A 27,851-nucleotide genomic window follows, 5' to 3' on the forward strand; every position below is an offset into this window, starting at 1 on the left:
TAGAGTGTCACCATCCTGGAAACAAATAGTTTTACTATAAACTTTCAAAGCAAATAATATTTGGATACTATCCTGATACAAATGAAATATTAAAACAACAACAACACATTACAGTTATAGTTGACTTATAAATGAATATCTAAATCAAAACAAACTTGTTAGAATGTGCTATGTGTAAAAAGAGAAAAAGGTGAAAACATTCAAACATTTTTTACTTGAGAATACTATATCTGTACGTAGGGTAAGAGAGGGAGCAGTTTATAAACAATTAATAATTATTTTTTATTGAAATCAGATTCTAATAATTTTTTTTATTTGGTTTGTTTTAATCAAATTTGATTTTTGTTAATGTGCTTACTTTTTTCTCTCATTAAATGGTTTACCACAGCATACTATATAATGTTAGCCGACACACTAGCAAATCCCTGTACATTACCTTATTTTGCAATGCTACTGGTGCCCCATGCTGAATGAGACACGTCACTAATTCTAAGGTAGGGTCTCTACGCCACAGATATTCATGTAATGGCGTGTTCCCATTCTGGAAAGGAATCGTAAGTTTATAAATACTGACAACAGACATTATGTGAAATTGTTTTTTTTTTGTTAATACAAACAACAACAATTACTGCTAAATAATGTGATAAAATCCTAATTATCATTATCGATAAATGAAAACAAAATATAATATATTACCATGGATCAGATCTAGTGATTGTTAGCCTATTACTTTATGTAAGTAATCATTAAAATCTACTTACTGTACAATATCAATCACAAAATTTGAACATTAATAAAATACATATTTCATAAAATTGTACAAACAAATGTTTAGATGTTAACAATATGAGGCCAATAAGCAGTTTAATGAATTTACATATAAATTTAGGTAATGGGAAATTTCAGTAAATTAAGTGCAACTTCTAGAATTTTTACTCAATGGTAGAGAAAGTTGGTACATACTTTCAGTACTGATTTTTAACACCCAATAACCAATATCATAATTAAGTTGAGATAAATATTAAATAATAACGATTAGAAAAATTTAGGTTAAACAATTTGCCTTGGTGAAGATCATATCATATCATGAAGCCTTATACCATCCCATCATCAAATGTACCAAGACAGGAATTTGGTGAACAATACCATGCAATAAATAAAATTAAGGTAATTCTCAGGATGACAATTAATTATAATTGACTACATAAATTCCATAATTTATTTATTTATTTGTTTTGTGTACTTAGACAATTTAAATAAAAAAGATAAGAGACGGAACTTTTCTTAAAAACATTCAGTTTGAAAAGAATAATTTCATATTACCTTTCTTTTTGAAATTGCATTGCTAAAACAGTTTTAGATTTGGAAACTAAACATTATTTACATTTCTCTTCAAAAGTTTTGCACAAAAAGATCCTAGGTTGGAAAAGTACGTTTTTAAGGCCATGTTGATAATTAGCTGGATAGACTGACAGAAGAATTTTTTTATAAGGTGAGGGAAGGAGCAGATTATTAACAATTAATAATTCTTTTTAACTGAAATCCAATTCTATTAATTTTTTAAACATAAACATTTTTTTATTTGTTATTTTATTATTATTACAAATAAATGTTGAGATATTAAAAATATGAGGCCAATATAATAGGCAGTTTAATGAATTCATATATAAATTTAGGTAATGGGAAATTTCACTAAATAAAGTGCAACTTCTAGACTTTTTACCCAATGATAGAAAAATTGGTACATACTTTTGGTACTGATCTTGACCACCTAATGAAAACCAGTATACTAAGTTGAGTTAGATATTATATATTGATGATTAAAACAAATTTATTTATTTGCCACAATGAAGATCATATCATATCATGAACCCTGATACCATCCCATCATCAAATGTACCAAGACAGGAATTTGGCAAACAATACCATGTAGTAAACAAAATTAAGGTAATTCTTTGGGTGTCATTTATAGTTGACTACATAAATTCAATCATATCTGTATTTATTTGCTTACAGTGCGAGTTTTAGTTATTTAGGTGTAAGTTGTGTTCATAATTAGCTGGATAGACGGACAGATGCGTTTCTTTGTAGGGTAAGAGAGGGAGCAGTTTATAAACAATTAATAATTATTTTTTATTGAAATCAGATTCTAATAATTTTTGCAACATAACATTTTTTATTTTATTATTGGTCAATGTAGATGTCTGAATTTATTTCATATTTACAATTAATTAGACCATTGTCAATCATTATCTTTACAGTACATATGACCAAATTTATAGTTGTTTTACGGTCAAAAATACGTAAAAAAAATTATACTGATTCACCTGAACATATAAAAAAAGTATATTTTTTTGTTCATTAAGAAAATTAAAGATGTATGTTATGTGATAGGTAACTGTACACTTTAAATCAGTTATCAAAAATCATATATAACTATTTAGTTACTATTTTTATTTGGTTTGTTACTTCAAATTTGATTTTTGTTAATGTGCTTACTTTTTTCTCTCATTGAATGGTTTACTTCAGCAGATCAATATAATGTTAGCCTATTACACTAGCAAATCCCTGTACATTTACCTTATTTTGCAATGCTACTGGTGCCCCATGCTGAATGAGACACGTCACTATTTCTAAGGTAGGTGTACCTACACTCCCCAGTAGATATGAATGTAATAGAGTGTCACCATACTGGAAAGGAATCATAATGAAGTTTATAAATACTGACAACAGACATTATGTGAAATTGGTTTTTTTGTTAATACAAACAACAACAATTACTGCTAAATAATGTGATATATATCCAAATTATCATTATCGATAAATGAAAACAAAATATAATATATTACCATGGATCAGATCTAGTGATTGTTAGCCTATTACTTAATGTAAGTAATCATCAAAATCTAATTACTGTACAATATCAATCACAAAATTTGAACGTTATAAAATACATATTTCATAAAATTGTACAAACAAATGTTCAGATATTAAAAATATAAGGCCAATAAGCAGTTTAATGAATTTATATATAAATTTACGTAATGGGAAATTTCAGTAAATTAAGTGCACCTTCTAGAATTTTTACCCAATGGTAGAGAAAGTTGGTACATACTTTCGGTACTGATTTTTAACACCTAATGAAAACCAGTGTACTATATTGACGATCAAAACAAATTTATCATTTGCCTCGATGAAGATCATATCATATCATGAAGCCTTATACCATCCCATCATCAAATGTACCAAGACAGGAATTTGGTGAACAATACCATATTTAATTGGATCTACCAATTAGGTCAGCTGCTGTTGATTCCTTGTTTTTAAAATGTACGCAGCTCTCACAACATACAGAAATTAAAAGAGTAAAAATTGATGTTTAAAGTACTTCCTTTAATATGCACCATCCACAATAATATCCACTTTTGCAAAGTAATTCCAAAACAAAGTAAAATCCCAGAAATATACAATAGAAATAAAGTGTAAATAATAAAACTGTAGAGCTAGAGCTGGTAAAAGAAAAATAATGGCTGCTTATGCACTTGCACAGACCTGTACCCTTGCACAGGCAAACAACAACTGAGCAGAACAAAAGAAATCAGGACAAAAGGAAACAAAGGAGAAACAGCACACTGTGCACACTTGGCAAATAATATGTAAATGAGAATGCAAATAAGAAAGTAACAGAATAAATGAATATTCATAGGGCAGAAACTTCTAGAATAATAGGAACTAAAGTAATATAAAAATAAATACATGCACTCTGCAGTAACATGGCTCCCTCAAGGACGTAAAGTAATTAAATTAACATTGAAGTCCTTGTAAATTATACATAAAAGTTCTTGTTGAAACATTATAACATAAGTTCTTCTCAACAAACAAAGTTCATTGTTTACAAAATACTCAAAAGTTCTAATGCATATCCAAGTAAAACGTTCATAAAAAAAATAAACAAAGTTCTTGATTCCATTTTCTCAGTACGCATCAAACGGTTGGCTCCCTGACTGGGATTGGACCACTTCAAGAATCACTAGCCACTAACAATATCAACTTGTGAATAGGTCGTTCGTAATGACCACTCTGATGACGAAGTTTGACCTTCCTTACGAGATCATCCTTGCTCTTCATCACTTCCACAATTCGACCAAGCTTCCAATCATTGCGTGGTGCATTTTCATCCTTGATGATAACTATGTCACCTACACAAAAATTTCTTCTAGTGACGTTCCATGTTTGTCTGGTTTGAAGAGTGGTGAGATACTCGTTACGCCACCGATGCCAAAACTGATTGGCCATAAACTGGACCCGCCGCCATCTCCTTCGGCAATATATATCACTTGCCTGGAATTCGCCTGGTGGTGGTAACAGAATATTTGACTTCATTGTCAATAAGTGATTCGGTGTGAGTGCTTCTGGAGCTGTAGGATCTGAAAGATTGTTTACAGTTAATGGACGTGAATTTACAATATTCTGTACCTCACACAAAAATGTGCGAAAAGTTTCATCACACAGATGATCTCCACAGCTATTCAATAACGGTGTCAACGCACTGCGCACAGTCCTTATTTGACGCTCCCATACGCCTCCCATGTGACTTGCTGAGGGAACATTAAGTATCCATCTGCATTGCCGGTCACGTAGAAAGTTTTGCACTTTAGAGAACTCGTTGATCGCCCCAACAAAATTTGTTCCCTGGTCCGATCGCATCTGGTAAACTGGACCTCTTATGCTTAAGAAACGGGAATTCTTGAGTGCAAATTTCTTGCTTTTAGCCACATCTCGGTCCGGTAAGTCATCTTTAAAGTTTTGCAAAACATTAAATTCAGGTAAGTAATGTTCACATTGTACAGAACGAATGATTATTGTCTCTGCTACCTGCAAATCGTCAACAGTCGGTATGAAGTCTCCTGATAACTTGTTCATGATGCCATTGGTTTTAAGTTTGATTTTTGCTGCAGTCATTAATCTTGTCTTAAGGTTTAAAAGTCGAGCAATCACTATCTTTACCATTTTCCATTTGGAGAACTTCTTAATTACTCTACCAATCACATCATTCTGACTTGTAATTACAGCTGTGACAGCAAACGAGCGTTTAAATTCTGTGGAAACAAGTTTTGTTGCTTCCTCATCGACGGCATTTTGTCCCAAACATTTTAATTCACCATCCTGCTTCAGAAAATCCGGTCCACTGATCCACTTTGAAGTTGTGAGTAATTTGAGAGTTGTCAGCCCTCGGCTTGCCTCATCACTTGGGTTATCTAAAGAATTGATGTAGTGCCAATCATCAACATTAGTTTGGTCATGAATTTGTTGCACTCGATTACCAACAAACATTTGATACCGTGTAGCTACATTCTGTATGTACCCTAGTACAACTTTACTATCGGTCCAAAAGTAATCCTTTATTGGTACTTTAACATCCATCTCATTCTTCAGGATATGACTGACTCGAGCTGATACCACTGCTGCATTCAGCTCAAGGCGAGGTATCGTAATCTTCTTATTAGCAGGAGTTACCCTGGCCTTGCCAAGCAAAAAGGAGACAACTGCCTTCCCATCTCTATCAATTAATCGCAAGTACGAGCATTGACCGTACGCAGCTTCACTTGCATCTGAAAAATGATGACATTCTGCGGTCATTGCTTTAAAATTGGTTGGTTTATAACAACGTGGTATGCTTAGTGTATTTAAGTTCTTTATGTCTTCGCACCATCTCTCCCATTTGCTCTGCTCTTCGGGACCCAAAGGATCGTCCCAATCGAGATTCTGTGCACAGACACTTTGCAGAACCATCTTCGCAACAATGAGGACAGGAGCGATAAATCCTAACGGATCGTAAATGGAGCATACGGTCTTGAGAACATTTCGTCTGGTAGGGAGATAATCATTTAGTTGCACCCTAAATTGGAACTCATCACTTTCGATGCACCACGATACGCCTAACACTCTTTCAATAGGTAGAGTGTCAGACTTCACATTGATGTTATATAATGACTTGCCTCGTTGTCCTTCTGGAATACAGCTGAGAACTTTCCTATCATTTGAGATCCATTTATGCAGTCTCAAACCGGCTTTAGCACATATACCTGTACTATTTTGTATTAAGCTTATTGCTTCATCAGCTGTAGACAGGGACTTTAAACCATCATCTACGTAGAAGTCATTCTTTATGAAGTTTGCTGCTTCTTTTCCATAGAATTTTTCGCCATCTTCAGCTGCTCTCTTCAAACCAAAATTAGAGCAACCTGGTGAGCTAGTTGCTCCGAACAGATGAACCATCATTCTATATTCAATTACTTCATTGTTTGGATTATTGTCTTTAAACCACAGGAACCGCAGCAGATCTCTATCCGCATTAGCAACAAAGAATTGATGAAACATCCCCTTAATGTCAGCCATTATTGCGACGTTCTCCTGTCTAAACCTCAGCAAAATTCCAAGTAGACTGTTAATTTGGTTCGGACCGGGCAACAAACGTTCATTCAATGATGTACCTTGATACATGGCAGAACAATCAAATACCACTCTAATTTGACCAGGTTTTTTTGGGTGATATATTCCCGTGTGTGGTACATAGTTTATTCTTCCGATAACAGGCTTTGTGTCTTTAGGAACTTCTTCAGCTACATCCGTCAGTACATCCTTCATGAAACCAAAATAATCTCTCATGAATTCTGGTTGCTTTGTAAATCGTTTCCTCAGACCGTTGAAGCGTTTAACAGCCAATGGTTTATTATCAGGAAGATTTACATTTGGTGAACGGAGTGGTAATGGCATCTCGTAATGTCCGTCTCTTCTCTGACGAATATTATCACTCAGGATGTTCAGAAACCGTCTTTCGTCAACTGACATGGAAACGCCAACACCTCTATCTGAAAAATCAACTTCCATCATTTCTTTAATGTGAATTGGTGATATTATTTCTTTATGTTTAACAGTGTTAGTAATGTAGGAAACCAAACGATGAGACGTAACATCCTCCGGTTTACAAATGGTGCCAATTATTCCCCAGCCAAGTATAGATTGTTGAGCATATGGATGGTTTTCTTCACCAGCAATTATGTTCCGAGGTCGTAGTACACAGGGCACATTATTTCCTATTAACAAGGCAACTGGAACATCTTGCATATGAGGCACAATTTTATCAGCAATTTGTTTTAGGTGATCCCACTTGCTCGCTACTTCCGGTGTCGGTATCTGCGACCTTTTAGCTGGTATGCTGTCTCTCGTGTAGACGGCTGGTAGAGGTATTACTTCTTTCCTGTCAAAGCTTACTATTTCGAGATCAGCTACCCTCATACAATCTATTAAGGAACATGAAGCATGCATGGTAGAAAGTTTAAGTTGTGCAGGATGAGATTTTACACCCAGTTTACCAACCATATCTTCTTTAATAAAGCAGGTATTGCTTTGTGAGTCTAAGATACAGTAAACCAGTCTTTCGGATATACTACCTCTACCTCTAACCCATACCGGTAAAATCATAGAGTTGTCATTGCATACGGTTTCATCTCCGCATACCACAGTGCATTTGCCATCCACACTTGCTAGCTTGTCGAAGTGAAGACAGGATATATGTCCTTTGCTATTACAGTGATGGCATTTCACCTCAGTCTTGCAGTGCGCTGCAAAATGACCACCAGTACCACACCTAAAGCATAATTTTGATGCAAAGATAAATTTCTTCTTTGTATGCACTGGCTGAACTTTAAAGGAATCACATTTGTCTAATGAATGCGAGGACTTACAAAAGGGACATGTAGTACTAGTAGGTGCCTCACTCTTCTTTTGGTCTGTTTTGATGTTCTCAGTTTCCGTCGATACATCTGTCTTCAAAGTCAAATGGCTGGATTTTCTTGGTTTGTGGTCCTCCTTTGCATAACGAGAAGAATCCTTCATCTGTCTCGTAGCTTCCAGCATAGGAAGATTAGCTTCTTCTGCCTTATTTGTCAAAAAGACAGCAAATTGCGCAAAGGATGGACTTATTTGATTTTTTTGACATGAAGCTACTATCCCTCTCCATTTGGTCTCAATGTAAACTGGCAACTTATTAAGAATCTTACAATTCTCCGCAGAATAGTTAAGTATGCCTAAATCTGGGATTGTGGCCTGAGCAGTTACAATTTCATTTATGTAGTCAGAAAAGTCGCGTAATCCTATGTGATCTCTTCCATTAATCTTGGGCCAGGAATCCAACTTCTTCAGGAACGCCTGTGCTAAAACGGAGCTGTGACCATACCTATTGCGCAACTCTTGCCTAGCCTTCAAGTACGCATTTTCCGTTCCAAGTAACAAGTAGTTCTCCACCAAACTCTTTGGTTTACCATCCAGATGTTGTCTCAGCAGATACAATTTTTCATTAACTGAGACCGCCTTACATTCTATCAAGGAAGAGAATGCTGCTTCCCACGTAGGAAACTTCAGTGGGTTTCCATCAAATTTCTCCACTACAACAGGCGGTAGCTTAAATGAATCGGTAAGTTGACGTAAAATGTTAGTGTCATAAATGGATACTAGATCTGGTCGCACATCAGCTGCAGGCACACCTGCAGTAGACGACTGAATAGATACTACAGGTACACTCTTAGATGATGATATAGAAGTTGTGTTAATTGATGAAGTATATAGATGCGTCGAAGGTGTACTGCCAGATGACACACACACCGGAACAGGTAGGTAAGTCATTGGTACATTCACTGGTGCTGCACTAAATGGCACGTAAGTACTAGGTACTCCTGACGACGCACAGATTGGAACGTAATTTGATGTGGGCTGTATACTCACTGATTCTGTACAAACTGGTAAGTAATTCACAGGTACACCAACTGACGACGCACTAGTAACGTAAGTTGATGTCGCACACACAGGCACGTAGGTAGAGGTGTAAACTGGAACGTACAGTGATGGTACATTAGTATAAATTGAAGTTGCAGGAACTGTGTACGTCTGAGAAGCTGTACAATTAATATTAAAGTTAGTTGCAGGCATTGCATTAGAAGCACTAATATTTGGGACCCTGGTAACAGTAGTGTTGCGTACATCTGCAAATGATAATGGTTGATTAATGTTAGTGGAAATAATATGGGTGGAAGTGTCTATTGCCGACTTTGCAATATAAGTAGAAGTGGCAGAGGTACGTACAGTCACACTCGTGGTTGTAGATACATTTGAGGAAGGAATAGTAAATTGAGCTGATTCTGCAACAGATTTAGATCTTGCCACAACTGCCGTTGGTTCACCAACCGCCTTTGGTAGATCATCAAGGAATTTCTGCAACCCAAGAGGAATGTAATCATCGTCATCGCCACTTAGCAATGCCTGTGAGTCATCACTCACTACATCATCCTCACGCAAGACATCTATTCTAGCTTCCATCTTTGCTAACTCCTTCTGTTGCTCAATCAAAGTAGTCTCAAACTCAATTTCTAACATCTTCTCCTCCATCTTAAATTTATGTTCTGCCGCTTCACGTTCAACCTTAAGTTTATGTTCCTTAAGTTTGTGTTCCATTCCACTAAATTCTAATTCAGCTTTCAATTCTGCCCTTTTGGCTTCTTCGAGAACTCTTAAGTGTTCCCTTTTTGCACTAGACGAAGACCTCCGGGAAGTAGAAGAAGAATTAGATGAATGTTTCGACTTCCGAGACGAATGTCTTGATGAATTAGAGTGATGTGAAGAATGTTGTGTTGAGTGCCTAGAGGAATTACTTTTCACTGAACGACATGGTTTCACACTAGCTTGTACATTACCAGATGTATCTACACCTAGATTCTCAGCTTCGGCAACTTGACCTCGTCGATGCAGATCTTTTGTCACTTCATTATGCGACAACTGCAACATCTTAGTGTATTCTTCTCTTTCAACAACATTCAAAAGTGGACAAAGCTCTGAGTATACTTCACGCAGTATTATCTCCTGGTCTACCATGTCACTTAGGACACCCTCATTTGGTTCCACGGCATCACTCACGGCGTCTATGAGTCTGTGCAGCCGCTTTCTTTCTCTAGTAAATGCCTTAATTTTCACCTCACGGTTATATTCTAGACCTTTCTCGGTCAATGTTCTTCCTCTTTTCTCCATAATTATTACTATATAATTATTTTTCTTTTACTTTAATTGGATCTACCAATTAGGTCAGCTGCTGTTGATTCCTTGTTTTTAAAATGTACGCAGCTCTCACAACATACAGAAATTAAAAGAGTAAAAATTGATGTTTAAAGTACTTCCTTTAATATGCACCATCCACAATAATATCCACTTTTGCAAAGTAATTCCAAAACAAAGTAAAATCCCAGAAATATACAATAGAAATAAAGTGTAAATAATAAAACTGTAGAGCTAGAGCTGGTAAAAGAAAAATAATGGCTGCTTATGCACTTGCACAGACCTGTACCCTTGCACAGGCAAACAACAACTGAGCAGAACAAAAGAAATCAGGACAAAAGGAAACAAAGGAGAAACAGCACACTGTGCACACTTGGCAAATAATATGTAAATGAGAATGCAAATAAGAAAGTAACAGAATAAATGAATATTCATAGGGCAGAAACTTCTAGAATAATAGGAACTAAAGTAATATAAAAATAAATACATGCACTCTGCAGTAACACCATATAATAAACAAAATTAAGGTAATTCTCAGGATGACAATTATATTTGACTACATAAATTCCATCATATCTGTATTTATTTGCCTTGTGTACAGTGCAATTTTCAGTTATTTACCAAAGTTCATGTATTCGAGAAGCATCTGTGAGCACTTACTAGTATATTATATTTTAACGAGAAATCATTTTTCCAAAAAAGTCATAAGATAAGAGACGGAACTTTTCTTAAAAGCATTCAGTTTGAAAAGAATAATTTCATATTACCTTTCTTTTTTAAATTGCCTTACTCAAACAATTTAGATTTTGAAAACTAACAAAACATTGTTTACATTTCTCTTCCTTTTGTGGCAAAATGTTTGCACAAAAAGATCCTAGGTTGGAAAAGGATTTCTTTAAGGCCATGTTCATAATTAGCTGGATAGACTGACAGAAGCATTTTGTGTAAGGTTAAGGGAGGGAGAAGGTTTTTAATTAACAAGGCCAACAGCCATTAAGTCGCGTGCTACAATGCATAGTGACACCGGACCGACAGACAGACCGACAGACAGACCGACAGACCGACATAGTGAACTATAGAGTCGCGTCCACGCGACCAATAATTATTTTTTATTAAAATCAGATTCTATTAATTTTTTTAACATAAACATTTTTTAGTTGTTTAGTAGTTTTCGCATTTTATTTCATATTTACAATTAATTAGACCATGGTCAATAATTGTTAATTAATAACTGAATATATAAAAAAATAGATTTTTTTGTTCATTAAGAAAATTAAAGATTTATGTTATATGATAGGTAACTGTACACTTTAAATCAGTTATCATAAATCATATATAACTATTTAGTTATTTTTTTATTTGGTTTGTTTTAATCAAATTTGATTTGTGTTAATGTGCTTACTTTTTTCTCTCATTAAATGGTTTACTTCAGCAGATCTATATAATGTTAGCTTATTACACTAGCAAATCCCTGTACATTTACCTTATTTTGCAATGCTACTGGTGCCCCATGCTGAATGAGACACGTCACTATTTCTAAGCTATGTGCATATCCACTCCCCAGATATGAATGTAATAGAGTGTCACTGTCACAATGTTCAATACAAGTTGGGTAACAATGGGTAGAATATTGTGTATGCTTTCATTTGATACCATACAGTTTGTCCATTGGCATTTTAAAGAATAATTTTACCCGAAAATTTGTTTTTTGGTCATTTTTGGGTCAATTTCAATGTGAAATTGGGTTTTTTTGTTAATACAAACAACAACAATTACTGCTAAATAATGTGATAAAATCCAAATTATCATTATCGATAAATGAAAACAAAATATAATATATTACCATGGTTCAGATCTAGTGACTGTTAGTCTATTACTTAATGTAAGTAATCATTAAAATCTACTTACTGTACAATATCAATCACAACATTTGAACATTAATAAAATACATATTTTAAAAAATTGTACAAACAAATGTTGATGTGGTAAAAATATGAGGCCAATAAGCAGTTTAATGAATTTACATATCAATTTAGGTAATGGGAAATTTCAGTAAATTAAGTGCAACTTCTAGAATTTTTACTCAATGGTAAAGAAAGTTGGTACATCCTTTTAGTACTGATTTTTAACAACCAATGAAACCAATGTCATAATTAAGCTAATTTAGATATTAACGATAACAAATTTAGTTTAAACCATATTGCCTCAATGAAAATCATATCATATAATGAAGCCTAATACCATCCCATCATCAAATGTACCAGGACAGAAATTTGGTGAACAATACCATGCAATAAACAAAATTAAGGTAATTCTCAGGATGACAATTATATTTGACTACATAAATTCCATCATATCTGTATTTATTTGCCTTGTGTACAGTGCAATTTTCAGTTATTTACCAAAGTTCATGTATTCGAGAAGCATCTGTGAGCACTTACTAGTATATTATATTTTAACAAGAAATCATTTTTCCAAAAAAGTCATAAGATAAGAGACGGAACTTTTCTTAAAAGCATTCAGTTTGAAAAGAATAATTTCATATTACCTTTCTTTTTTAAATTGCATTACTCAAACAATTTAGATTTTACATTTCTCTTCCTTTTGTGACAAAATGTTTGCACAAAAAGATCCTAGGTTGGAAAAGGATTTCTTTAAGGCCATGTTCATAATTAGCTGGATAGACTGACAGAAGCATTTTGTGTAAGGTAAGGGAGGGAGAAGGTTTTTAATTAACAAGGCCAAGAGCCATTAAGTCGCGTACTACAATGCATAGTGATACCGGACCGACAGACAGACCGACAGACAGACCGACATAGTGAACTATAGAGTCGCGTCCACGCGACCAATAATTATTTTTTATTAAAATCAGATTCTATTAATTTTTTTAACATAAACATTTTTTAGTTGTTTAGTAGTTGTACTGAATATATAAAAAAAATAGATTTTTTTGTTCATTAAGAAAATTAAAGATTTATGTTATATGATTAAAATCTACTTACTGTACAATATCAATCACAACATTTGAACATTAATAAAATACATATTTTAAAAAATTGTACAAACAAATGTTGATGTGGTAAAAATATGAGGCCAATAAGCAGTTTAATGAATTTACATAAATTTAGGTAATAGGAAAATTTCAGTAAATTAAGTGCAACTTCTAGAATTTTTACTCAATGGCAAAGAAAGTTGGTACATCCTTTTAGTACTGATTTTTAACACCCAATGAAACCAATGTCATAATTAAGCTAATTTAGATATTAACGATAACAAATTTAGTTTAAACCATTTGCCTTGATGAAAATCATATCATATCATGAAGCCTAATACCATCCCATCATCAAATGTACCAGGACAATGCATAGTGATACCGGACCGACAGACAGACCGACAGACCGACAAACCGACCGACCGACATAGTGAACTATAGAGTCGCGTCCACGCGACCAATAATTATTTTTTATTAAAATCAGATTCTATTAATTTTTTTAACATAAACATTTTTTAGTTGTTTAGCAGTTTAATGAATTTACATATAAATTTAGGTAATGGGAAATTTCAGTAAATTAAGTGCAACTTCTAGAATTTTTACTCAATGGTAGAGAAAGTTGGTACATCCTTTTAGTACTGATTTTTAACACCCAATGAAACCAATATCATAATTAAGCTAATTTAGATATTAACGATAACAAATTTAGTTTAAACCATTTGCCTCAATGAAAATCATATCATATCATGAAGACTAATACCATCCCATCATCAAATGTACCAGGACAGAAATTTGGTGAACAATACCATGCAATAAACAAAATTAAGGTAATTCTCAGGATGACAATTATATTTGACTACATAAATTCCATCATATCTGTATTTATTTGCCTTGTGTACAGTGCAATTTTCAGTTATTTACCAAAGTTCATGTATTCGAGAAGCATCTGTGAGCACTTACTAGTATATTATATTTTAACAAGAAATCATTTTTCCAAAAAAGTCATAAGATAAGAGACGGAACTTTTCTTAAAAGCATTCAGTTTGAAAAGAATAATTTCATATAACCTTTCTATTTTAAATTGCATTACTCAAACAACTTAGATTTTGAAAACTAACAAAACATTAATTAATAACTGAATATATAAAAAAAATTGATTTTTTTGTTCATTCAGAAAATTAAAGATTTATGTTATATGATAGGTAACTGTACACTTTAAATCACTTATCATAAATCATATATAACTATTTAGTTATTTTTTTATTTGGTTTGTTTTAATCAAATTTGATTTTTGTTAATGTGCTTACTTTTTTCTCTCATTAAATGGTTTACCACAGCATATCTATATAATGTTAGCCGACACACTAGCAAATCCCTGTACATTACCTTATTTTGCAATGCTACTGGTGCCCCATGCTGAATGAGACACGTCACTATTTCTAAGGTAGGTGTACGTACACTCCTCAGATATGAATGTAATGGAGTGTTCCCATTCTGGAAAGGAATCGTAATGAAGTTTATAAATACAGACATTATGTGAAATTAGTTTATTTTTGTTAATACAAACAACAACAATTACTGCTAAATAATGTGATAAAATCCTAATTATCATTATCGATAAATGAAAACGAAATATAATATATTACCATGGATCAGATCTAGTGATTGTTAGCCTATTACTTAATGTAAGTAATCATCAAAATCTAATTACTGTACAATATCAATCACAAAATTGATAATAAATAATAATAAATTAAAGGCAACTTCTAGAATTTATACTCAATGGTAGAGAAAGTTGGTACATATTTACTGTATTTACTTTACGGTACTGATTTTTAACACCCAATGAAACCAATATCATAATTAAGTTAAGTTAGATATTAACGATAACAAATTTAGTTTAAACCATTTGCCTTGATGAAAATCATATCATATCATGAAGCCTGATACCATCCTATCATCAAATGTACCAAGACAGGAATTTGGTGAACAATACCATTACCATACAATAAACAAAATAAAGGTAATTCTCAGGATGACAATTATATTTGACTACATAAATTCCATCATATCTGTATTTATTTGCTTTGTGTACAGTGCGACTTAGACAATTTTCAGTTATTTACCAAAGTTTGTGTATTCGAGAACCATCTGTGGCCACTTAATTACCAGTATATCAAATTTTAACTGGCAACTTTAATAGTCATAAGATAAGATACGGCACTGTTTGAAAAGAATAATTTCATATTAAATTTCTTTTTGAAATTGCATTGCTCAAACATTTTTACTAAACTAAACATTATTTACATTTCTCTTCCTTTTGTGCAAAATGATTGTTTGGAAAAGGATCTCTTTAAGGCCATATTCATACTGTATGTGATAAGACTGACAGAAGTATTTTATTGTAAAGTAAGTAAAGGGCGGGAGCAGGTTATTAACAATTAATAATTCTTTTTTATTAAAATCAGATTCTATTGTTTTAACATAAACATTTTTTTATTTGTTATTTTATTATTAGTCAATGTAGTTGTCCCATTTTATTTCATATTTACAATTAATTAGACCATTGTCAATCGTTATCTTTAAAGTACATACAGTAATAATGAGCAATTTATATTTGTTTTACGGTCATAAAAGTGTAAACAACATTGTAGGTTACTATTAGGAAGATTTTTCATTGAGAAAAATAAAGATTTATGTTATTTGATAGGTAACTGTACACTTTAAATCAGTTCATAAATCAAATGAACTATTTAGTTTTTTATTTGGTTTGTTGTAATCAAGTCTTTACTTTTTCTCTCATTTTAACATTTTTCACAAAATCATGTCTTTTATGCTTCATTTAGATTCTGCTAAGCTTTGATTTATTTATATTATTATTTTTAGCCTAATGTGGTTAATCAGTACATGCAGGTTATACCCCCATCATCAGTGTGTATTTATATTATTATTTTTAGCCTAATGTGGTTAATCAGTACATGCAGGTTATACCCCTATCATCAGTGTGTATTTATATTATTATTTTTAGCCTAATGTGGTTAATCAGTACATGCAGGTTATACCTCCATCATCAGTGTGTATTTATATGATTATTTTTAGCCTAATGTGGTTAATTAGTTCATGCAGGTTATACCTCCATCATCAATGTGTATTTATATTATTATTTTTAGCCTAATCTGGTTAATCAGTACATGCAGGTTATACCTCCATCATCAGTGTGTATTTATATTATTATTTTTAGCCTAATCTGGTTAATCAGTACATGCAGGTTATACCTCCATCATCAGTGTGTATTTATATTATTATTTTTAGCCTAATCTGGTTAATCAGTACATGCAGGTTATACCTCCATCATCAGTGTGTATTTATATTATTATTTTTAGCCTAATGTGGTTAATCAGTGCATGCAGGTTATACCCCCATCATCAGTGTGTATTTATATTATTATTTTTAGCCTAATGTGGTTAATCAGTGCATGCAGGTTATACCTCCATCATTAGTGTGTATTTATATTATTATTTTTAGCCTAATCTGGTTAATCAGTACATGCAGGTTATACCCCCATCATTAGTGTGTATTTATATTATTGTTTTTAGCCTAATCTGGTTAATCAGTGCATGCAGGTTATACCCCCATCATCAGTGTGTATTTATATTATTATTTTTAGCCTAATCTGGTTAATCAGTACATGCAGGTTATACCCCCATCATTAGTGTGTATTTATATTATTATTTTTAGCCTAATGTGGTTAATCAGTGCATGCAGGTTATACCCCATCATTAGTGTGTATTTATATTATTATTTTTAGCCTAATGTGGTTAATCAGTGCATGCAGGTTATACCTTCATCATCAGTGTGTATTTATATTATTATTTTTAGCCTAAAGTGGTTAATCAGTGCATGCAGGTTATACCCCCATCATCAGTGTGATAATGCAAAAGAATTGTAATTCAGTATGTAAAAAAGCCTTAAACTATTAAAGAAAATTACATCCTCTATAATTTTAAACTTTAATGAAAAGAATTTCTTCTTTGATAATATTATAAAAATATATCTGTTTTTATACCTCAATGATAGATTTCAGAAGACCTGGTTGGTTCTTACAAATTTGTTTAATTGTTTTCAAATCATTCTTGTACAAAGCAAGTACCAAACGGTGCCTGTCAAAATGTAAGAAATAATGCATTATTACCTGTGTATTTAATAAGAATGATGACTGATGGAAACAATATTATTATTAATATTATTATTATTATATTTGATGAGAATAAGCCCTTTAATTGTAATATTTATTATTTCATAATTTTTAAAGAAAGTTTGAAGTATTTTTGTCAAAAGAATATCTTAATCAAAGTGTTTTCTTTTTGTTTGAACTATAAATTATGATTATAAAGTACAGTATGTTTATTTATTCAATATAACTATTGAAACATTTTAATTTGTTTTTAATAGTTACATATTTCAATAATATCAAAACATATTGGATCTGGTTATTTTTGTTTGAAATAATTGTTAAAAATGTACCTTTCCATTGCAAAAATACAGTGTCTTCATTTAACAATTATTAATGCCAATATCTTCTAGTGTAAAAGTAAGCCTACACATTCTTTTCTGAAAATAGGAAAGGTAAAACATAATTCCATCAGACAGAAACCTTTGCATTAAAAAAGGCTAATGACAATTAAATTGCACCTGTATGCTGGCATTACTGAATGAAGATTATTTATTTTATTTAATAAACTTGATCACTGCGCACAACAAAAAGGCAGCAATGAACAGGTGACAAGCACCTCTATCTACATCTCCCTTAAAATACACATTAACACAACACAACAGTAACAATAGTAACTAGAAAGCCACTCCGAGAGTGCATACCTCCGCCTACTGTAAAATTCTCCTACATAAGATTTCTCCAGGAAAAAAATATATATATATATATTTGTCTGTGTCTTAATGCTGTTTGTGATTTAGGCTAATTTCACTACAAGCATGTGTATGCGAGTTTGGTGTATGGTTATGTAACAAGCCTTTCAATTAAGAATAGCTTCAGTTAACTAACAATAGAACAGCAACGCGAAAATCACGAGTGAATTTGAAAAGAAATAGGTTTTTTAAACTACTCGCATCAAAAAACGTGCACATTAAATAAAGTTATGTTTTAAAATTACAAATCACAAATTATAACTCTTGCCTCCTGTACGAAAATGAGAAAATGCAATTTTAGTTTACTTGTTACTTTAAGACTGCTCGCCGGCTTTTGAAAAATTCTGTCCTATCTTTTAATACTAGCAGGTCTGAAAAGTATACTAACAAGGCCAACAGCCATTAAGTCGCGTGCTACAATGCATAGTGATACCGGACCGACAGACAGACCGACCGACAGACAGACCGACCAACCGACCGACATAGTGAACTATAGAGTCGCGTCCACGCGACTACTAAGTGGTCCAGATTTGGGACCATGGTCCCAAAATTTAATGGAATGGTCCTTGACCACATATCTATCTGTATATTCATTTTGGTAAAGATCTTGTAATTACTTTTTGAGTAATCCTGCTAACAAACAAACAAACACACACGATCGATTACATATTCCTCCTTGGCGGAGGTCCCAAAATTTAATGGAATGGTCCTTGACCACATATCTATCTGTATATTCATTTTGGTAAAGATCTTGTAATTACTTTTTGAGTAATCCTGCTAACAAACAAACAAACACACACGATCGATTACATATTCCTCCTTGGCGGAGGTCCCAAAATTTAATGGAATGGTCCTTGACCACATATCTATCTGTATATTCATTTTGGTAAAGATCTTGTAATTACTTTTTGAGTAATCCTGCTAACAAACAAACAAACACACACGATCGATTACATATACCTCCTTGGCGGAGGTAAAATATAAATGCACAAAAGGGTAAATATAAAAATAGCTAAACATATGACTTACTTTTAAATATTTACCATACTGAAAAAAATTTAAGAAATAAATAAATAAAATACAGTATGACGTTAAAACTTATGAACGGTATGACGTTAAAACTTATACGGTATGACATTAAAACTTTACGGATGACCTGTATGCTGGCGTTACTGAATGAAGAAGACCTGTATGCTGGTGTTACTGAATGAAGATGACCTGTATGCTGGTGTTACTGAATGAAGATGACCTGTATGCTGGTGTTACTGAATGAAGATGACCTGTATGCTGGTGTTACTGAATGAAGATGACCTGTATGCTGGTGTTACTGAATGAAGATGACCTGTATGCTGGTGTTACTGAATGAAGATGACCTGTATGCTGGCATTACTGAATGAAGATGATCTGTATGCTGGTGTTACTGAATGAAGAAGACCTGTATGCTGGTGTTACTGAATGAAGATGACCTGTATGCTGGTGTTACTGAATGAAGATGACCTGTATGCTGGTGTTACTGAATGAAGATGACCTGTATGCTGGCGTTACTGCATGAAGATGACCTGTATGTTGGCATTACTGAATGAAGAAGACCTGTATGCTGGTGTTACTGAATGAAGATGACCTGTATGCTGGTGTTACTGCATGAAGATGACCTGTATGCTGGCATGGTGTTACTGCATGAAGAAGACCTGTATGCTGGTGTTACTGAATGAAGATGACCTGTATGCTGGTGTTACTGAATGAAGATGACCTGTATGCTGGTGTTACTGCATGAAGATGACCTGTATGATGGTGTTACTGAATGAAGATGACCTGTATGCTGGTGTTACTGAATGAAGAGACCTGTATGCTGGTGTTACTGAATGAAGATGACCTGTATGCTGGTGTTACTGAATGAAGATGACCTGTATGCTGGTGTTACTGAATGAAGATGACCTGTATGCTGGTGTTACTGCATGAAGATGACCTGTATGATGGTGTTACTGAATGAAGATGACCTGTATGCTGGTGTTACTGAATGAAGATGACCTGTATGCTGGTGTTACTGAATGAAGATGACCTGTATGCTGGTGTTACTGAATGAAGATGACCTGTATGCTGGTGTTACTGAATGAAGATGACCTGTATGCTGGTGTTACTGAATGAAGATGACCTGTATGCTGGTGTTACTGCATGAAGATGACCTGTATGCTGATGTTACTGAATGAAGATGACTCCTGTGCTAGCATTACAACATATTGTACTTTAGATTTTTAAACAAATAAAGCCTATTGTGTACATTGTGCGATTGTAAAATCTAAGTTTATCACCAAGTTAATATTAAACTGGCCATGGCCTCATCTTTAAATATTAAAAAAATTATTTTGTTCATAATAATTGATTGACATATCTTATTTTGTGGATTCATTTTCCCAAATGGCAATTATGACTTTTCTTTAATTAATACACAACAAATGGCTGCCATTCAGTTTGGCCGCTATACTTTACACCCCAAAAAAACCCAGCAAAAACATCCCTCTAGGCAATTGTGAGTATCAGAAAAACGTATCAGTTATTTGGTCAACAATTTTGTTAATATTCTACATACTACATAATCTATGAACCATCTGTTGATAACACATTTTGAAATGAGCTTTGCCTGAATATCTTGTTGCTAGGGGTAACAGACCCACATAAACACAGCAAATCATTATTATTAATCAATACCCTGGATTTTTCAAATTACAAATTTAGGTTTACCAGTCATCTGTCTTATAATTATAAAGTACAATGGCTATAATATTTATGGGTAAATTTGTGGAGTAACCGTTCAACTTAAAGGCCAGATGCGGGCAAAAAAATTCTATTGATCATACATTCCAATAATTATCGATCTATAGTTTCCCCTATGTTTCATAATTTTTGGGATTTTATTTGTGTTACACGAGCTTGTTGAAAATAAGCACTTTCGTATCAGTGGGGGGATAGTTCAAATTACACAGTAAAATCTCTATTCTTTTGTACACAAATTGTGTAAATAGAGAGGCATTTTAAAAAGCTATGAAAAATAAATGGTGTGGTAAAAAATGTTACCAGATGACTAAATATAGGTAATATAACTTGAATATTACATTTCTGGTATTTTTATTCAACTTCAGATTTTTATTTTCATGCTATAGCAAAAATTATCCACTGTATATCCACCATCTTTTTTCACCTTCTAGGGAGTCACCAGACATGTTATTACATTAGGTTAACTACCTAACTACTGAAAAAAAGTCTTCCTGGTTTTTATGGAAGAATTTTGCCAAATTTTGTATTTGACCATATTAAGGGAAATTCATGTTTTTTCATCTTGATTTCTGTTCCAACTATTTGATTTTGTACAATTAACCAAATATTATATTTAAAATTCATGCCTGTACCTGAGCTTTAAATAAGGTTTATCACAAATAGCTTGATATCACGGCATCGCACAATGCATGGTGGGAAGGAATCTGGTGTTCAATTATTTGCATTAACCTTACTACACAAAATATCTATCCTAATATTGCAGCAAACTTAAAAAATAGAGCTGTTAAGTCCCGGAAAATGCACTTATTGTACTTCGAAATATGAAATGAAATTACCTATGACTAGCTTTATGGTTGGGGCTGAGCTAAGAAAATTTTGAAAACTAGAGCTGCAAGTCTTCAACAATTGCATCTTATAATTTGATAACATCAGGCCTAGAGGCTTAAAAAAGTAGTCCGTTTTGGCCTAATTTGGGGGGGGGGGGGGGGGGATGGAAGGCGTGCGTCCACAAGCATAGACCATTTTCAGTCGAGAAAATCAGTATACCTTGCAAGGACTTCCGAGTACGGTGAGAAGTTCATGACATACAGGACATTCTATAGCTATAATAAGATGTTGTTGGCTAAGCGAAAATGGCATGTTTTTTGCTTAGTAATGTATGAAATATTTATTTTAGGTGCCCCACGGTACAGAGGGTTAATCGTAAATTAAAAAATTGGTGAACATACGAACAATTAACATAATTTGTTTTTGCTGTAGTGTACGTCGATACACAGTACACAAAGTAACGTGTCGGTAAACTTCACCTGGAAAGTAACTACACTACACATTTTGGTCCCTGGATGGAACATGATATCACGCGAAAACCACAATGGGCCCAATGTTGAACGATTCGTACAAAGGGACACCGGCAGAGCGTACCTATTGTAGTAGTTAGATCGCTGGCAATAATGAATGCATATAAAGTGCATAATAACCCTCTGACATACTAACGGTTAATAGAATGTCGCGGTTTTCTAGGTGCTGAAGCTACGAAGTGAACGTGAACGATTTGTACTGTATATTATATTTCCCGACGACCGGGGAGGGGGGCTAGCCTCCCCGGCAAGGGGGCTAGAGCCCCGTAGCTCGAATTAGCATTTTTTTAAGTCGAAGTTCGAACTACAACTAAAGTCAGGTTTAAGAATACAGACGTATCACTGTACTATCAGGCTAATACACCTTTTTTTATTTTCACGTCAGACATGTTTTGTTCAATATATACTTAGTACAAGATATTCAGCAGCCTAACTTCTGTGACCTTTGTACTCTCCAACAACAGACATTTAGTGTAGGCTGGTATGTCGTTTATATGAATGTCGTGTATATTTTTTGTTAAAAGCAAACTTTGACTTTATTTCATATCTTGATAATATAAGGAATGAAAAAAAATATGTTGCCATTTTTTCAAAAGACATTTAAAGGACCAAATTCAAGATGGCCGCCAACATTCAAATAACCCTATTAAAAATCAGAATATCACCAATAATACAAATTATGAATGTGGAACAAGTCCGTTTTGATGGTATTACTGTACCCATTATACAATCTTAACTATGTAAAGCGATAATCTGTCGGCCATCTTGGATTTCAAAATGGCCGCCACTAAAAATGTAATTCTTTAAATAATTTTTTTTAAATATGTGTGCATAAATTGTTGTTTGTACACAATGTTCAAAAATTGTCACTTCTCATAGGATTGTCTAAATATAAGGCTGTCTAAAGTTGTCAATGTTCTCTATATAACAGATATATAATACCCCACTATGAATTAACTAATCGTTCAAAGTTGGAGTTGCAAAAGTATGGAACAACTTACCAATTTATATCAAATATTCAACAACAATTACGTCTAATAATTCGCTCGCTCCCCTCTAGGAAGTGTAAACGATGGTTCTCGGAATGATAATGACTCGGGTAAAAAGGTTTTAGAAGGACGTTCTCCTTACGTTTTCTGTCGGTTACCATTATTGAAAATGCTTGACATTCGAAAAACTAAACCTACTCTGTTTCACAGTGTCTTAGATGATTAATAACATTTTAAAATATAGTGTTTATTGTTTGGTAGGGCCCTTATAGGGCGGAGGTGGGGAGGCAGAGTTCATTTGAGGGAGATGCTTATTCGAGGGATTTTTTAGGTTTAATAATATCGTAACATTTATAATCAAATAAAATCCTCTAATAGATATGAAAAGTGGTAAGAAAATAATAACAAATGCTTGGTAAATTGTAGTTAACAGTGTGATAAATTCTATTACAAATAGTATAATTGTGTTATTATAAATATAATACAATATTGTGTGTATAAATGTGGATGGGCGTTTATTAGATAGGTGGGTGTAATCGATTATTATTCAAAGTGATGTTTTATTGGGGAGGCGTTTATTCAAATAAATACAATCATAATACATTATTTAATTTAAACATCTTTTGAAACTAACTTCCGCGACAGTGTAGGCCGTTTCGGCCCAAGAAGGAAGATGTTTTAGATGGCTTGCAATATAGGCCCTAATGGGACACAGATAGCCTACAGTTATTCCTGCCAGCTTACTCAATAAAACTCGGCTATCAGGATTTTATTTTTTAACTACTGTACCTTCACAGGTCCGAAAATAAACAAAAAACTAAAATGGCTATAGCCACTAACGACCAACTTAACTGAAACCAGGTAGTTGCAAGGTGAACCTGTGAACTCATCGTGAACCCGGAAATTACTTTGACCGCGTACAATTGAAATTGAGTTGAAATTTTGTTTTAAAACTCTTTATAATATATTCCTAAGATAGAAATATGGAACAATATCGTAATAGTGAAAACTGTTATCAAATTTACATTTCGCGGTAAATCTGAGATAGTTCAGGTAGGTATCCAAGGCAGAGATTTGTTCCAAAGTTTTTCCATTGTGCTCGCCTATGTCAGAATTAACCATAATTTATATATAGATTCTAAATTACAGATCTCATTTCTTTTCATGAAACTGAAACTTGACAAGAGGCAGGACGACAATATAAAACAAGTGCATTTATACCTTATTGTGAAATCCTGTATAAATATGATGTTAAAAAATAAATGCGTTATTGCTATGTAATTCAATGTCTGAACCTTAAGGACCATAGTCACCAGTATGGTTGGTAAGTTTTCAACCTGTCAACTTTTGGCAGAAGCTTGAAGGAAATAAAGATACAGCTTATTCACAAGATTATTCATAGGCAGCATTAACTCCTACTTCTCATCTTCTACAATCTCAACCGATTTCATTAGATATGTACCCCCTACAGATAGACCACCAATATACACTGGTTTGATGAGTGCACATGGTTATGGTATAAAAACTCATGTACTAGGGAAAGACAAGAATGCCTGGTGATGACTCTTGTCCGAGATGAGTGGAGGTGGACAGAGATGGACGACAATATAAAACAAGTGCATTTATACCTTATTGTGAAATCCTGTATAAATATGATGTTAAAAAATAAATGCGTTATTGCTATGTAATTCAATGTCTGAACCTTAAGGGCCATAGTCACCAGTATGGTTGGTAAGTTTTCAACCTGTCAACTTTTGGCAGAAGCTTGAAGGAAATAAAGATACAGCTCATTCACAAGATTATTCATAGGCAGCATTAACTCCTACTTCTCATCTTCTACAATCTCAACCGATTTCATTAGATATGTACACCCTACAGATAGACCACCATTATACACTGGTTTGATGAGTGCACATGGTTATGGTATAAAAACTCATGTACTAGGGAAAGACAAGAATGCCTGGTGATGACTCTTGCCCAAGATGAGTGGAGGTGGACAGAGATGACATCAAGAAGCGATTATTATGTCGACCTGGTGAACTATATGGCTTTTGGACATGTAGCATTGTGAAAATAGTGTTGAGGCCAGTGCTTTTGTTGAAACTGAACTTGTATTACCTATACAACCAGTGACACAAATATCTTAAATGGAAAACATCTCTAAAGGACACAAGCACACTAATTCTGCTTTCTCTCTACAACTTGCTTCTACAAATGCAGATAGAGAAAGAGATTCTAAGTGAAGTATCATTTTGTTTGAAAGAGGCTGATCATAAAGATATTAACTTGAATACAGAGAGTCGACGAAATCTAAATGATGTGGTTAAACTTATATCCCTATATATGTCCGAGACACAAGAAAACGATATCTGCACACATGGAAAGTACACATGCACACATATTTCTTCGCTCATGACCACCTGAACTACGACTGGTTACTTCCGCTGTATCAATTTCAACAGATTACTGAAACAAATTACAGATATTGGAGTTTATGAGAGGACATGTATGTGTGGGACTTGCTGGATTTAAATCAATTGATCAAGATCATTGAGCGTGGTATCATTGGAATAACACAAATTAATGATTTCATCAGAGCTTGCAAATCTAGTTGATGAGTTTGAAAGCCAACATTTAAAGAGAGATGATATCCCGATTAATGAAGAATGCTGCAATTCGCACAAAGGTGTTTGTTGGTCATGGCATGATGAAATTGGACAGAAAATGTTTGAGGCATTGGTAAAAGTCTTGTAGAAGGCAAACAGTCTATATGGGATCCTAAGAAAAATACGAATATTGGCAAAAAATATATATGACGGTGAATACAGGTGACAAACTTATCAAAGTAAAAGAGGACTCCTATAGAGATTATTTGGCGGTGAAATGAGGTATTGCAGTACTTTTGCCAATTTGTTTTTGAACAAGCTTGTTGGGATCGCAGATCAGTCTGTGGAAGTTTGATGGATACACTAGTAAAAAACGAAGGAAGGCTAACTCACTGTATCGCATTCAAGATTAGAAATATTTCATTGAAGGACTTTGGCAGAGTTAGTTGTTTATGAGATGTTTTAATATGAAGAAGTGTACTGTCAGTACTATAGACCTCCTGATGGTCAACATTTTGTGTTAATCACCATGTTGTTGTCATAAGCATATCATTTTGTGTATTTCAATCTAATTTTATTTAACTTACATACGTTTTAATAAGAAATTTAACACATTTTTAAAAAATGGCGGCCATTTTGAAATTCAAAATGGCCACCATTTTGTGTTAATCACCAATGTTGTTGTCATAGGCATATCATGTTATGTGATTTCAATCAACGTCATAACTTGCACATGTTTTAATAAGAAAATTTAATCCATTTTTAAAAAATGGCGACCATTTTGAAATTCAAAATGGCAGAAGACTAATGAATATAGGTTTATAATAATTCTTATATAGCAGAGAACCCATATGGACTTAAAATATTATTCATAATGGGTGTTACTTTGTCCAATATGGTACATTTATTGGATATTTTACGTATTGGCGGCCATCTTGGATTTGACACCTTTAAGCTTTTTTAAAAAAATGGCAACATATTTTTTTCATTACTTTGCATCCTAAAGACACTAAATCAGCTGGAATTTTGCTTTTAACAAAAAAATGACACGAAATTACATAGTGGCCTACATTATATATTAGTAAGTTTGATAGTAACATTTTAACACAAGTTTATTGAACAATTCATGTGCTATTAAACGAAAGGCCTGAAAGGTAAGTGATAACATAGGCAGAATTTGAGCAAAAGATAGTGTCACCCTTGTTTTGTAGGGTTCACCAAGATTACCTTTTAAGCCTTTGAATTTCGAATTAAAATCTGTAATTTTATTTTATTGCTGTAAAAATAAAATACTTGAGAAACACACAATGGATGCGACTGGTTGCCATAAACCAACATTTTCAAACAAAGTATTGCTATTCGTGTAAGTCAAATGAAATATTAAATAAATAATAATATAAAAACTCACACTACAACTGAATCTGAACAACAGAATTGTTGGTACCCTACATTGGAAACAATCCTCCATCCACTGGTAAATCAGTCCGACTGAACAGCTCTACATCAACAGACGCTACTTGACTATAAGGTGTTTATAATTGTCACTGCTTCTGTGCGTCACATGACTTCCTAATCAGTCTTGCAAACTTCATTTAAACAAGGATAGTGTTAATAGGAAGATATCATAATTCCTATTTGACCAATGTAAACGAACGAATTATGAGCGGAGCCAGAGCCATATATATAAAGAGTTACAATATTGGGTTAAACTTAAAAGTCATGTGATATACAGATCAAATTTTTTCAAAATTATCTCCATTAACCCATGTAAAGTATAGATTAGGAGCAACAAAATAATGTTTTCTTATATTTTTAAAAATGTAATTGCATATTTGACGGTGAATTATTGATGTGCAAAGTGTACAGAAGTACTTGCTTGCGCTAGTACACTATAAGATTTATTTATTTTGGAACAAAACATCACATAACTATGTATATTTTTAATTCATAATGGATGCTTTGCTGATTAAATAAAATAATAAAGTGTCGTGGATATATTTGTTAATAATATTTTGTGCTTTAGGATAATATATGTGTATTTTGATTACCAGGAATTGTTTAGGTATAAAAAAAAATTTTCACTAAAGGCTAATTAGGAGGCTCTGGT

General features: G+C 33.3%; 1 long non-coding RNA gene across 1 annotated transcript; it reads right to left on the reverse strand.

Annotated features, from left to right (window-relative positions):
* Window positions 1-507: 507 nt before the first annotated feature.
* LOC144837951 (uncharacterized) lies at window positions 508-27,247 on the reverse strand. The gene is made up of 4 exons (XR_013611584.1): window positions 27,149-27,247; window positions 17,621-17,702; window positions 17,163-17,256; window positions 508-541 (listed from the first exon to the last, which is right to left on the reverse strand). It is a non-coding gene; the product is annotated as an uncharacterized LOC144837951 (long non-coding RNA).
* Between the last annotated feature and the right edge of the window lie 604 nt (window positions 27,248-27,851).

Source organism: Antedon bifida, chromosome 3 (assembly GCF_963402885.1).
Source record: "Antedon bifida chromosome 3, ecAntBifi1.1, whole genome shotgun sequence".
In the NCBI taxonomy this organism is placed as follows: Eukaryota; Metazoa; Echinodermata; class Crinoidea; order Comatulida; family Antedonidae; genus Antedon; species Antedon bifida.